Here is a 13,339-nt window from a genome sequence, read left to right on the forward strand (position 1 = left end):
TGGATCTCCGTGAAAACGCGCGCCCAAAGTGTAATTACGGTGCGCGGCAGGGGACAATATACTATTTTATTAAACTTGAAGTGACGAAACTCAGAGATGTGAGTCCAGACAGGATTAAAATTAGTTCAGTGAAAAAACAGTAGGTAATTCAGCCTGTAATTTTCTCATAGGACGTCTGAGAAAAACACATACATGGTCGTTCTGGACAGGAATAAAATCACAGAGTACCCCCCTGAGAAATGAATCCCTTCCGGATAAGGCTAAAAAAAGTTATAAATGGGAGACGGTTTAAAAACCAGAGCAAAACATCATGATGAATATGCAAAGAGGGTATATTTAAAAAATAGGTCAAAAATATGTCGTACATATAAACAGACAAACAGTGGTGGATCTAAAATGTTTCTGAGAAAGTATATGTTTCAAATGTTGCAAATTCAAAACAGAAAAAAATATATCAATAATACATTTTTAATTATGCTTGTATGTTTTATTATTCTTTGTAATTATTTCATAATTATTTGTTTTTGAATTTTTGCTAGTCTTTGCTTTCATGTCTTGTTTTTTTGGAGCTAAACTCTTTTGCGTTTGGAATCTCTTGTTTCCTTTTGGGTTTTTTTTTTCTTCTATATGTACAGTATATAATCAGCTACTTTGATTGCAGATTTTAGATTTTTGTGTAAAATGTTTGGCACAAAATGAACCTCTAAAAATATGTCCTTACTATTTTTACATGCATGGTTAGTGTACATAGACAAAAACTCTCAAACACATACAGCATGTGAGAAAGTCCAGCATTTTATTCAGGATACTAAGGTCAGCTGTAGATTACCAAAAGACTGACTGTCTTGCTCAACAATGATTTTGAATTTTTAGATGCACCAGTGTTTTTTTTTCAACTGTAAAACATATCAAACTTAACATTGACATTTTGTGATATTCTAAAGCAGCAATTGCAACTTGAGCAGTTGTAACACAAGCCTTAGCTAATCAAAGGAATAGCTTTTATTTAGACAGGTCTATTTTTACATATTACATTCAATTACTCATTTTAGAAGCGTTTTCGTTTCACATTTTCTTTTTTTCCACAATGTTTTGACATTTCTGCTCTGACCTGAAGCCCCAACGGATCTGATAGTAACGCTTCACCACTTTTCTCCAGGGCTCTGGGGTCTTCATTCACCGGATTTCTGTAGAGAAGGAGCAGCAGTCAGGGATATGCTCCTGTCAGAGAGGTCACTGTAATTAAAAAAGGACCCTGACCCTGAGTGAGCCCCATTCCTCAAAGACGCTTCACGAACTACAGGTCGAGCTTTAAACACAGTTTTCCCAGGTGGCCTGAGACTTCTGCACAGTGGTGTAAATTGTACTGCTCCCACCCTCCATATCTGTCACTCTGGGTTTTCAGCTTGGTTGCTCTGTTGCTGCTGTGGCATTTCCCATCGCCGGTGGCCCGGGTGACTGTCCTCAGTCTCTGAGCTGCCGCTCCGTGTTAGAGCTCAGTGACTGACAAGATGTCACGCACTACTGCCTGGCCTCGTGGTGCTGAGGACAGCGCCGGTAAGGAGCTTATTCACGATAAGCATTAGCCAATCAGCGTGCACCGCTAGATAAAGACACTGCAGATAATATAAACGTTATTAAGAATTATTTATCAAACATAAAAAACATTAAAGTCGTTTTATCAGCATTTCATAGTGATGACATTACGTTTGTGGCAAAGAAAAGGATTTTTTCAATCCTGTTACCAGTAAGTCCTTTGAAGTTCCAGTCACCAATCACAGACTGCGGGACAATTTCCGTGAGGCGGCAACAATGCGGACTTTCAACAACAGTGAATTGTTTTTTACACAGTACAAATTTTTTCAATATGTGCATTTATCTTTGCGTATGTTAGAAAACTGACTCTTCAGGAGATTTGAAAAGAAAGTCACATGACCTCCTTTTTAAAAACACCTTGTCCAGACTCCTGTAATCTGGATCTGTTCAGAGCCACAACAACAATAGGACAAAACTGTGTCCAGATTCAGTGTAAAAAAGCCCTGTGGCGTTGCAACAGGTCACCCTTCTTCATATAGAGATACCTGCCCTTCTAAAATCAATGGAATTTAAAACATTTTGGAGAGTTTATACTTTGTTCTTTGGAAGAACTCTACTGTCTCTACTGCTCAGGGAAGGCTGTCTTATAGATTTTGATTAGGAGCATTGCTGTAAGGATTTGATTGCATTTAGGAACAAGGGACTACAGCATTTTACTGAGGTTTGGATGCTGGTTTGGCTCGTTTCCCACTGCAAGGCTGAACAGTTCTGGGGAGGGTCAGTTCAAGTCAATTGGAAGTCAATTCAAGTCAAGTCAAGTCAAGTAGTTTTATTGTCAATACTGCATATGTACAGGACATACAGAGCATTGAAATTACGTTACTCTCCTTCGCAAAGTTACAACAAGTACAGCAAGATAAAAATATAAATATTTAAAAAATGGGAGACGCTAAATGTACAATACAACAAGGTCACGGTGGGGGGGGGGGGGGTGGTAAGTGAGTGCTGAGTGAGTGTGTGCTGGCGGCAGGATGGGGGGAGAGGGGGTGGAGCAGGGGGAGAATTCAGCATCCTCACACCCTGGTGAATGGAGCTGTCCCTGGTACTGTCACGCCTGACATTGAAGGCGATTGTCTCTCCCGCACTCAGCTCTACCTGCAATCTCCATGCAGTCCCCAGACTACAATACCCAAAATGCACCACACACTGACCTGACACTGCACACAGCCCTACCCAGATGCCAATCACCTGAATACCAATTTCAACTGTTACACACACTATATATACACATGATTATTTCACTTTCACTGTGCCTGCCCGCTGATATTGCCTTGTACTTAAATTTAATGCAGTCTGAGGTTTTAAATAAGACAGGGTTCTTAAAATTTAGTCTAACCATATTCTAACCATGTGCTGCAGCTCTTTCTAATTCACATTTTAGATTGTGAGACATGTAATAGTGTCCTGACTTTTTCCGTACAGGAAAACTGAATTTCTGTTTTTAAACATTACTATTAAAAGTGATTTATTTTAATTTATGAGTTTAGTTATTTTAATTAGTTTGCCTCTTTCTCTCTTTTAATATAAGAACCAATCAAGGTGATTTGGATGCAAATGCAGGCAGGCCTTATTAATCCAAGTCGAAGTCGAAAAATACAGGCAATAGTTTAAAACCAGGAATAAATCACAAGGCAAAAATCATAGTCGAAAACAGGCAAGGATCAAAAAAACAGAAATAACAAAACACTGAAATAAACGCTATATAAGACACTAGAGTGGCAATATCTCGCAACTAGACTCAGTAAATGTTCCAGTATATATAGTCTCAGTAATAAGCTGATGTCCCACAGGTGTGTGGGAGGGGCGGAGTCAGCTTATTAGTACTCCGGCGAGTCTGATCTTAAAGGTGCAGGTGTGACACTTAAAATTGTTCAATTTGAAAGAAGATCAACTGTTTAAATATGTAAAAAAAAAAGACATTGATCCAAGGAATTCATTAATGTTTAGTATTAATTAGTCTGTTAAATGTCATTGGTAACTCCCTTCTAACATTTAGGCTTTTCTGTTGTTGAAGGGGCTAAAATTGTAACTATGCCTGTGCCCACATTGTCTTTACCATTAACAACTGGGTATCAGGATCCCTTGATAGCTTCAGTTTAATTAAATGGACTTTAATGAAAGGAACACAAGGCATGCTATTATTTTATTCTCTTTGCATAATGACAAGATGTTCACTGGCTAAAAATCCACCAAATACTCAATAACAGCAAAATAAGACAGTGATGTATTATCAACACATGGGTAATATATCACCCATTCCAACAATCTGTGAACACCAAATGCGAGACATGGCTAATCCAGATAGACTTAAATAAGTGATGACCACCCGCTGTCAAGAATAAAGAATGTATCATGAATATTAAATGGGATTCCACAGAGATTCCTTCACGAGACAAGATCAAGAATGATAGAATATAAGATGAATTTAAGATGAGTGTGAAGGTTTGACTTCCAGGAAACTTCCAGTGACACTTAGAGGACATGTCAGTGGAAGAACACTAGCATTTCAAAAGTTAAGGGACAGCATTATGTTAACTGATCATAATCATGTATACTGACACCTGCATACATTGCGAGACAAAGGTGCATCTCAAAAAATTAGAATATTATTTTAAAAAGTTACATTATTTCAGCAATTCAATTCAAAATGTGAAACTCATACTATATAGATGTATTACACATAGATTGATATATTTAAAGCGTTTTATTTCTTTTACTGTTGATGATTATGGTTTACAGCCCAAGTGTCTTGGAAATGTTTAATATTATATAAGACCAATTGGTACTTTTGGCAGTGTGGGCAGTGTGCTAAGTCCTGCTGGAAAATGAAATCTGCATCTCTATAAATGTTGTCAGCAAAGGGAAACATGACCTAAAATCTTCTGGAAGACACACTGGACTTTGGACTTGAGACAATGATTTTTGGGTTTTTATTGGCCAGAATCATCAACAATAAAATAAATAGATGCTTAAAATAGATCACTGTGTGTAAAACATGCAATAATGAGTTTCACATTTTTAACTGAATTACTGAAATAAAATGATTTTTGATGATATTCTAATTTTTTGAGGTGCACCTGTATTTTGTGAATGGGGTTAAACTCTAGTCATTTGGTGGTAGATGCTGTACTGTAGCTACATGAAGGTAATGTGATGGCATTTTACGCATATTGCTGTTACAAGAAGGTTGAAGAAGACTGCCTATGCAGAGAAACTTTACTTGGGGAGTTTTACATAATCATGGTCAGGGCAGGCATAATGTAGGCAAATCTGTCACTGAGGTAAATAAAAAAAAAAGCCAAAGCAACAGGTTAAACACAGAAATTAAGCCAAAACATTGATGTTTAGGGGTCCTCACTAGTCCCTTGAGGAGCTGCAGCTGTGTCTTGTCATAATGGTCCTCAGGCGAAGGAACGGAGCCTAGCCACAGCACACAGGAGTGAAGAGTCTGTACATGTGCAACCCCTACTGAGGCCAGCAGAAGGAGACATCAAACTTGTAGTCTGCACTTGGGCTGAACTGGCTAGGACTGGCATTTTTATCAGTTGTAAATTATTTAATAGACATTGAAAGAACTGATTTCTAATTGCTGTAAGATCTTTGTAAACCACAGAGTATAAACCACAGAATCCTCTTGGCAGTCGCACCTGAAATGCTGATTTAAGCCTAACCTCGGCCAAGAAGCTGTTAATGGCGCTAATTACTGTGCCAGTCAGCAGATTCAGAATACATATGTGCTATATACTATAGGTAAAAGAGAGCTAATTTTGAATAAAAACTATATCTGGGCCAGCTTAGGTCCAAATGTAATGATAATGTTGCTAGTTTAAAATATATTTTGGTGCAGATCCATAAACGTTGTTCTGGTATTTCTGGAAACTTCACTAGGCCATTGATCTTCTCTACAGATCCATTCCAGAGTCTATGCTAATTGTGGCCCTAATCTGGTGAAATGCATTTGCTGTCTGTATAGTATGTAATAGGGTTAAAGTGTAAAAGTTGAGGGCATTATTATCTCACAATGCAATGCAAAAACAAGTTACTCATGTCTGGTACTATAAAATCGGGGAAAAAATATATAATATAACAATATAAGAGCAGGGAATCTTGCACTGACATATTTTGGAATAGCAACACTTTTAAAATTCCAGTTAGTACAAAACAGTTTAGCACCAAAATATTTTGTGTACCGACACACCAAATCCAAATTATTCTAGGGTGCATTTTCCAAAAGTGTTTAGTCTTAGGGAATATCGAACATACTAATGCATGATGTGGGGAAAGAATATACAAGTTCAGTGAACCCCTTTGTTGACTCCTCCCTCCTCCTTGTTGTGAATAATTCAAATAATCATTTTAATCGATTGACATCACTAATAATAAGTTATGTAAAGAATCACATTTACATTAGATTCATATTCTTGATGGTCAGGTTTGAGTCTGTAACTAACTATTCCCATTTTATCACCAGATTACAAATACAACATCTAGGTACTTATTTGAAATCATGCTTTTACTTATGAACACAAATGTGCTATTAATTGAAATTCCACACTACATACTATATCAGATTTATCAGATACTTTCAATAAACTACATGTAAGAAAAAATAATTAAACACACCCAGACAGACTCATTTATCACAACCTTTGCTAAATGTGTAGCACAGCATGTTATTTCTATCCATATAACTGTAGAAATATTCTTCACTGTTCAGACGTCTCTTTTTGGCTCCTGTATTTTTAAAGACGGTAGGAAATCTAAGCAGAGAAACGAGTCAGTCTGTCATGTAACTGCGCAGGTGTGCGAGTCGTATTTGACACAGGGTGAGCTGTAACAAGCATTTTATCCCAACCTACCAGTTTGACTCCATCTCTAAAGAGAAATTGCCTTCCACACAGCGTTCAGAAGTGGGATTGAGAACTGAGTTGGGTGGAATGGAAACTTCATTACATGCAGGTCCCAGTATAGTGCAGTCAGCCCTACTGAAATGAACAAGCATATAGACAGAGTTCTGAGTTCTTACAGCCTCAGCTGCCATTATTAGCAACACTACTGACCTGCTACAATGTATACAATGTATACAATGTACACAATGTACAGTGGCGTTTTTGTCATTTGTTTTCTCTTTTGCAACCTTTTTTGGAATGGAAGTGGTATTTTACATTGTGTCAATAAATACATTATTGGTGTCATGCAAATTACTTGAAAATAACACAAAATAACAACTTTACATGTGAAGAAAAGACCTTCTACAAAAACAACCTCCAATAAAAGTCAGTGTACAAAGATTTTCTTTATTTGATAGTCGCTTTGCAGCATTACTATTGATTCATTCACCAAAGTAAAGAATAACTACCACATTCAAATTGTGTAATATATGGTACATATACTATATATCCATATAATTAATGCATTGAGCTACTTTAAATTACACCCATTGCTAATATAGAATTAGCAATGACTGAATTAATAATAATAATAATAATAATAATAATAATAATCTTACTGATTGATTAGTTTCCCTTTTGTTCATTTTTCATGGAAATCACTGCGTGATTATTATAATTTTCTAGACTATTAATTTGAGGGATTTTTCTACATGTACAGCGTTGAAAAAAATTAAGAGACCACTTCAGTTTCTGAATAAGTTTCTCTGATTTTACTATTTAGAGGTTTATGTTTGACTAAAATTAAAAATGTTGTTTTATTCTAAGAACTACGTACAACATTCCTCCCAAATTCCAAACAAACATATTGCCATTTAGAGCATTTATTTGCAGAAAACCTTTCAGACCTCAAATAATGCAAAGAAAACAAAGTTCATATTAATAAGGTTTTAAGAGTTCAGAAATCAATATTCGGTGGAATAACCAAGCATGTTCTCCTCCACCAGTCTTACATTACACACTGCTTTTGGATAACTTTTTCCCACTCCTGGTGCAGAAATTCTAGCAGTCCATCTCAGCTCCGCATCGCCTGACCTGTAATGATTAAACTCCCGCTCCCGCCAAAAACAATCCAATTCTGTCTCGCGCCGCAAGATTTTGTGAGTGCAGACCTCTACTTCATAGTCTGTGTAACTTCAGAATTCATTTACAATGTAGGAAAAATGCATTGAATAAGAAGTGTGTGTGTGTGTGTGTGTGTGTGTGTGTGTGTATGCGCGTGCCTGCTGCTCTCGCGCAGAAGCCGGTCCAGGTCTTTCCAGGTTTTGAGGCAGGCTGAAGGAAAGGAGGGAGAGGAGGAGGAGGCGGCGCTGGGAGAAGCTCTCAGCTATTGGCCTGCTCCCGGTTGTCAGGACTGGAGGAGGCCGGGAAGAATCCGTGTGGCTGCCTGAGAACTCCGACACAAAATCACTGCTTGCGATAAAACTAACTGTACTGACCGAGCGGGGGATTACTGCGCTGCTGCTCTGCGTTAACTATATCAGCAGCGGCTCGGTTTACAGGGCGCGGGCAGTGAGAGCGGACACTGCCAGAGAGTCCAACTACCGCTGCCGTTACCGTTACTTATTTATAGCTGCTTGAAGTCGGAGGCTCCGCAGTGCTAGCAGCCCGAGAGCGGTGTGACAGAGCACGACGAGCCTGGACAGTCCAAAGACTTGGCAACATGTCTTAGAAACACTCCCAGGAACATCTCCCGGTGCTTATTTACCAGAGGAGAGGGGTGGCGTGTGTGTAAATCCGCTGTTTGGAGCGGTTAGCTCGCCGGGTTAGCACAGGAAAATGCCTTATATTTCGGGTGACGGTTGGTTGCTAGGCTAGCTCGCTGCTAGCTGCCTGCCTGTGTGTGGGAACAGTAGCGACAGCCGAACCTCGGTTTCTGCTCTGTTTATCGGGTTAAAACACAGCCAACTGGCTCTTAACGGCGTGAGAACATTGTGTGGACTGTACCTGAGGAGATAGCGGATCTTTCAGACTGCAGGACGGCTCTTTAATCTCCATACTTTGCGACTAAAATCCCAGTGAGAAGATCAGAAGAGGAGTCGACACCTGTTCACTCAGACTGGTGAGTCTAAAGTATGAACACAGTTCGGATTAGCCTGTTCGGTTCTGCTCTGGAGAAATAATTAGCTGTGTAAAATGGCTGTTTTTAAACATAGAAATAATTTATTTTTATTTTTCGTTATCTGTCTATGTCACTCTGTCTGTTTCTCACTTTTAGTATGTCTCTCGTTCTTTCTATGAATCTCTTAACGTTACTTCTTCACACACTTTCAGTCAGGTTAGCTAGTCGGCTAATAGCTAGTTAATCTAGCTAACGCTAACCTACTGTTGGCTTAGCTAACCTACAGTGCTGGGAAGAAAAAAAAAACATGTAAAAAATGATTCAACCAAATTGAAAACCTCTTGAATAGAATCAAGAAGAGGATTGGTGATCACAAGTAATCAAACAAAGCTGCTTAAATGTTTGCATCAGAAGTGACAAAGTTATCTAAAAGCAGTGTGTACGACTGGTGGAGGAGAGCATGCCAAGATGCATGAAAACTGTGATTAAAAAAGCAGGGTTATTCCACCAAATATTAATTTTTGAACTCTTAAAACTTTATGAATGTGAACTTGTTTTCTTAGCATTATTTGAGGTCTAAAAGCTCTGCATATTTTTGTAATTTCAGCCATTTCTCATTTTCTGCAAATAAATGCTTTAAATGACAATAATTTTTTTACGAAAATTCGGGAAAATGTTGGTCGTAGTTTATAGAATAAAATAACAATGTTTATTTTATTTAACATATACCTATAGTTAGCATAATCAGAGAAACTGATTCAGAAACTTAAATGATCTCTTAATTTTTTGACAGAACTGTAGGTTACCTTCTCTCTTCCTGTCTCTCACACTAGGCCATTAGGTCACAATAATCAATTTTTTGGACAATTGTTTCTTTTTTGATTTTAAGACAATTTAAGCCACTAATGTTATGATAAAATAGTCAAATAAATGATACTGGACACACATAATATATATCTAGTAGATTTTTAAAGGAAAATCAGAACAGCCAATATTACATATTAATATTATTATATTATTATGGTACGCTATGGCACACCCCTACTTTACACATTTACTTTTGAACAGCAGTAAACTATTATTTTTTGTATTATTCATACAATGAAATTGGAATATACACATTTAAAAAACGTCTTAATGAATAAAACATTTATTTAAAAAAACTGACTACCAATGACATCTGATTAGGGTTAGAGGATGACCAACATAAACTGTGCATCAACAGATTCAAGCCTCTGTCTTTGATTTTCTACATTTCTTTGGGCAATATTGTAAAAACAAAAAGCTTGATTATCCTTAAATAGATGAGCGATTCTCAGTTATTTTTTGATTCTCAGTTTGATTTTTTTATTTGTGAATAAGCAGCACAATCTAACAAATAGTAAGCTATCCCCTTTAACCTGACGTGCTGCTTGTATGTTAAACTTGTTGCAAATATAACCTGCTTGTATTTCAGTTGAGGAAGAGTGTAATATATGACAATCACTGCCACATAAGAGTTATTTACAGATTTCTGACAAAAGCAAAAATCTATCTACTGAGATATGAAGATATACAATCTTGATTATACCATTTTGAAAATTGTATTAAAACAGTGTTCAATTGAGGTTGGGAAAATCCACACCTCCCATCTCTCCCATCAGCTAGGTACGAGTAATAATAGAGTGGACACTGTGTTTAAAACTTTAGCAGCACTGCTGTGCCTGATCCACTCATACCAGCACAGCTCTCACTCAAACCTCATACACCAGCACTATGCCAGTACAGTCACTGCATTGCTGAAAAAGACTCACCACTCAAATATAGCAATGCCTTCTCTGTGGTCATATACACATAAATACTTTATAAAAGAAAAAAACAAAAAGAATAGGACAAGTGAGTATGACTGTAAACAGTGAACTGAGAAGTAGGTGTTACCCACTATCTTTCAGGTGGTGAAAGACAGTCTCTGTCTCTCTCCTTGAATCTCTTTCTCACTCTTGAATCTGTTTCTCCCCTGCCTCTTTTGCTCTTGGTCTTTCACTCATTCTCACACACAATGTTTTTTTTTTTCTTTCTATCACTGTCCCTCTCACTTACGCCTGCTTTCTTTCAATATTTTTCTTTCACTGTAACTGGGTGTCTTTATAAAGAGCTTGACTATTTTAGCTGTTTTAATAGTTTATGGGTGTTATGTGAGCCTTTCTTTTGTCTGTTTTTTTGTGCACAAGGGGTGGCGCGATATGGCCTAAAGTAGTATCATTATTTGACAGTATTTTTGGGATAGTGATATTCTCGGTTATATGACTGTGTAATAGTAGTCCTATTTCCCATGACAGTTGGCATGGGAGTATTGCTGCAGTATTCAGTGCTCCAGACTAACTTGTTTTTTTACAGCCGTCCCAAAGTTTACTCATCGGTGTATTTTCCTTCTGCCATAAAGTTTTGCTAATATTTTTTTTTCTGCTGGCACATTTTATAAGTGCAGTTCCTTAACTAGCCAGTAAGCACCAGAGTTTCACTGATCCACTTTTGAAGCTCCACTGTTGACTGACACTGCATACAGAAAGCACCCCACAAGACCTGCCTATCGGTTTGGAGATTATCTGAATGAATAATCTAGCCATCATAATATGATTCTTGTCAGAGTCAGTGACTACTAACACGTTAACTACAAGGACTGATTGTTCAATTGCTGTTTAATATGTAAATCTCACTCCTTGACAGGTGTCGTTTTCCCAGATGCTCAATGTTACTCACTTTAGTAGTGACTTTTAGATTTATAGAATATTATGGCTGATAAGTGTACATTTTCTGTGGTTCTTGCAATGACTGCAGGTTTTTAGTCCCCAGATGTGACCTTGTAGCACCTTCTCTGTGGCTCTTAACATTTATCATTAGTTGGATTTGTTTAATCAGCATAGGAGAGACAGCTAATCGCAGCATCGCAGTTAGTGCGGTGGGCTGACAGCATGATTAATGATGATAGGCTGAATGGATTTGGACTTTTATGGCCGTTTAGCCTAAATCGGTTTATCAAAGCCACTAATCTTTCTGTCTGTTGCCAAGCCTCATTCAGTATGACCAGAATTGAGGCCAGCTATGATTCAGGTGCTGATAGTATACATGAGAGAGTGGAGATGTGGGAATGGAGAGGAAGCACAGATAGTAGGCTGGGTGGTTGAAATTACTTGATCAACAATGTTCTGCTGAGAAGATGATGGGAACTCTCCATTTATTACTAAACTGAATGTGTAAATTTAACAGTGTGAGAAAAGCCATTCACCAGTCTGACTCTGATATAACCATTATTGTGAGAACTATCATGTGTAAATGTGGGAGTTTGAGATTAAATAAATACACATGACTCATTCCAAAGTAAGCATTTAGACTTTTAACAATACAACATATTGTATTGTATTGTATTGTATTGATTAGTAAAGCCTGTCAGAAATAAAACCTACAATGCATATTTTATAAAATATTAGAATTATTAAGATATATATTTATAAAATATTAGAATTATTAAGATATATATATATTTTTTTCCTGTAATTAAATTTGAGTTAATATGGTTAATATTTTAATCAAGCACACAAAAACACAGATATCCTATAGAAGACTAGATATTGGTCTTTACGCAACTAATTAATAACATCCAATCCTATATAGGAGTAAGTGTGAGCGAAACGGCCCTAAAATAATATCACAATATTTCATGGGAGTTTTGCGATAACTAAACTCTTGGCGATATGACAAAACACTGAATTAAAAAAAAAAATATTTCGAAAATACATTAATGCATGGTACCAAAATTGCACCCTATATATCTCCATATATATCCAGAACTTGAAGTAAAATTATTAACACTGGACAGATATAATTTGTCTCTAGTACATATATAATGGGAATTGAGAACAGTGTGAATTTTTCTTTTGATAAAAACAGCAAAAAAGTAGTACCCTGATGTGATAATTATGGGTAGGTGATGAGGTGGGTGACGATATTTCAGTGTATAATAATATTCACGATATTAATTTTTTTTGGAGATACGCATACAATATGATATGGCACACCCCTATTTTGAAGCCTTTTTGTAGTTCTATAAATACAGACTGTATCTGTTTTTGTATACTTTTTAATCTATCTTTTACCCACTTCTTCATTGGTCAAAACCTTGCAGGACCACCACAGAGCAGGTATTATTTGGGTGGTGGGCCATTCTTTCTCAGCACTAGAGTCACAGTGACTGACATGGTGATTAGTGTGTTAGTGTGTGTGTTGTGGTGGTACGAGTAGATCAGATGCAGCAGTGCTGCTGGAGTTTTTAAACACTACAGTGTCACTGCTAGACTGGAAATAGTCTACAACCAGAAATATCTAGCCAACGTCCTGTGTTCACTGACAAGGGACTAGAGGATGACCAGCACAAACTGTGCAGCAACAGATTCAGAGCTTCTGTCTCTCATTTTACTTCTAGAAGAAGAAACAACAAGGTTGTAGTGTCTTATAGAGTGTAGGGATGTTGATGGTCCAACTTTTTCTGCAATGGCTGCAGTTATGCCGCCAAGTTAATGCCAACTATTGCCCAGATTTTGTGTTGTTAAGCTTGAACCCACATTTGGCACAGATTACAGAGTATGTTAATAATTGGTACTTTTGTAATACCATTGTAATACCATGACTGAGGTCACCTAGATTTAAGGGTCATAGGCATACTGATAATGATGACCCCCATTTTGTTCATGTTTCT

The 13,339-nt window shown here is 37.2% G+C and overlaps 1 protein-coding gene across 3 annotated transcripts in view; it reads left to right on the forward strand.

Moving 5' to 3' along the window:
• Positions 1-13,339, forward strand: part of large1 (LARGE xylosyl- and glucuronyltransferase 1) — a 364,426-nt gene that overhangs the window by 247,813 nt on the left and 103,274 nt on the right. Inside the window, exon 1 of one of the 3 annotated variants that reach the window (XM_022671307.2) lies at positions 7,847-8,607. The exons of the other annotated variants lie outside the window; for them this stretch is intronic. The gene's annotated coding sequence lies outside the window, so the exon portion shown is untranslated. Of the gene's footprint in view, positions 1-7,846; positions 8,608-13,339 lie in introns of those variants that run through there. 3 annotated transcript variants of the gene reach the window in all.

The sequence above is a fragment of the Astyanax mexicanus genome, chromosome 2 (genome assembly GCF_023375975.1).
Source record: "Astyanax mexicanus isolate ESR-SI-001 chromosome 2, AstMex3_surface, whole genome shotgun sequence".
NCBI classification, from domain to species: domain Eukaryota; kingdom Metazoa; phylum Chordata; class Actinopteri; order Characiformes; family Acestrorhamphidae; genus Astyanax; species Astyanax mexicanus.